This window comes from Vanessa atalanta, chromosome 19 (assembly GCF_905147765.1).
Source record: "Vanessa atalanta chromosome 19, ilVanAtal1.2, whole genome shotgun sequence".
Classification (NCBI taxonomy): domain Eukaryota; kingdom Metazoa; phylum Arthropoda; class Insecta; order Lepidoptera; family Nymphalidae; genus Vanessa; species Vanessa atalanta.
The window spans coordinates 3,189,933-3,191,942 of NC_061889.1; the positions used below are offsets into that span (position 1 = coordinate 3,189,933).

The 2,010-nt window shown below is 34.1% G+C and overlaps 1 non-coding gene across 1 annotated transcript; it reads right to left on the reverse strand.

Moving 5' to 3' along the window:
• Positions 1-571: 571 nt before the first annotated feature.
• LOC125071615 lies at positions 572-710 on the reverse strand. The gene has a single exon (XR_007119927.1). It is a non-coding gene; the product is annotated as a U4 spliceosomal RNA (small nuclear RNA).
• Positions 711-2,010: the final 1,300 nt, after the last annotated feature.

The following is a 2,010-nucleotide window of genomic DNA, read 5'->3' on the forward strand; positions in this document are numbered from 1 at the left end:
TCTATTACGGATGGATTCGGAAATTCTAGGGACAGAAAACGTTTTGTATTCATTTGGAATACAATAATACACCTTAAAGGCTTTATACTTTCGATAAAATTTTATTCGTATTTTTTTATATACAAAAAAAATAAAAAACTTCAAAGGTTTAATTATATTATTTCTGATATTTATATTTAATACTATATATAATACATTTTCAAAAATAGAAATACCGAAACAAAAAACAATATCTAAAACGCATTCTTAAATATAAATCTTTATTTTATTTCTTTAGTGATAAATTTCCCTATAAAATATTAATAAAACTCGGTTATACCATTTTATATCAGAACGAATTGAAAGGTCGTGTGTTGTCCGTGCTTCGAATAGAATATAACGCAATTTGTTTAGTGACAAAATATCCTTACACAAACTATACTTAAAAATAAATCTACATTTTCATGTATTTATCAAATGCCTGCCCAATAAATATATCTTTTTAATGGGCGGTCAGAAAACATTAGATTCCTAATGATATTATATCTAAGACTAGACTTCTAGTATACCTAGTTTTGATAAGATTTATTAGGCCTTAACGGCCGTTCAAAAATTGCCATAGCGGTCGGTATTTCACGACCACACGGCGGGGTATTGGTAAAGTTTTCAACTAGCAATAATCGCACCTCGGATTAACCTCATTGGTTACGATATTGCCTCTGCGCAAAGTTAACTTCATCTGACAAGCATGGAACTCTTATACAAACGACGCGAACCAAACGATAGCGCGATGTAACTAGACCGTAGCGACATCTATTGGCGGTTTATCGCAACTGACAGAAATAAAACAAATTATGTGTCACACTGACCGTCAGTGACGCCTGAAATTGCGTCAAAAGCTATTTAATTTAAATTTTTAAAAAGAGAAACGATGCAAATTTTATATACTATGTTGCGATTGGACGATTCGATGGCCGAATTTCTCCGAACGTCAAAATTCAAATTGTACCACGATCACGCGCGTGGACCGTTAGTGCACATTTCAGAAATAGAACATGCCGGCCATACTGAGTGCTTGGCCAGTAGCGATACATGCCCAGCTTATTAAACAGACTATTTATTTTATCGCAGTCAATAAAGTATGCATAAGGCGCGCAGTGACCGCATACGTTCCCGTGAAAATGGCTATAAAGCGGCGTATAATAGACCTAGTCAATGATATTACGAGACGGCTTCGCACATGCATGTTAATCCCGCATTCCATTTCGTATAAGCAAAATATAAACTAATGTATGTACTTTTATAAGAAAAATGATACGCATTTAACTCAAACTTTAATTAGTAAAATAGTTGCTCATTTTTTACAACAGGGGTTGGACAATGTTATTACACATAAAACTCTTTATATTAAGAGCGGCTGTGCAAGCGTTTGTCAATGTCCCCCGTTTTAAGACGGATACAATGAAACCAGTTATGCTTGAACCTCATACAAAAATGATTCACTTCCCTTCATAATCTTTTGTTTCGAACGCGGAGGTCAGATTGTAATGGTTACTGGGTACAAAAGTCATTTCTCATGTCAGATGCTGGTGATACCACGTCTCATAGTCTGATGGACAGAGATTTGTGTAATACAACCTATGAATATTTTTACTGTAATATTCATTTATGACGGAAAAAAATAAATAATGTTACAAAGCACAAAAAAAAAATTTTTTATGTACCTCCTTCACTATTTAATTCCACCAACATAAGTGTATTCTAAAATCAAAACCAAGATATTCTATATTCAAATAGACTCCGAAAATCACTTTGGCATCGTAATGTTACAGTACAGAATGAAATGTAAAGCTACCACCGGATCGGAAAGCAGATCATACCGAGAGGAACCGACAAGAAACTCAGTATTTATTTTTTTGTAATTCAATTCAATTCTTAGTTTTAGTTGTGCCGAAAGGGCACAGATTATTTCGCCAATGTGACGTTGGATGGAGAAGACACGAATGAGATTGATCGGTACGGTTGAGATAA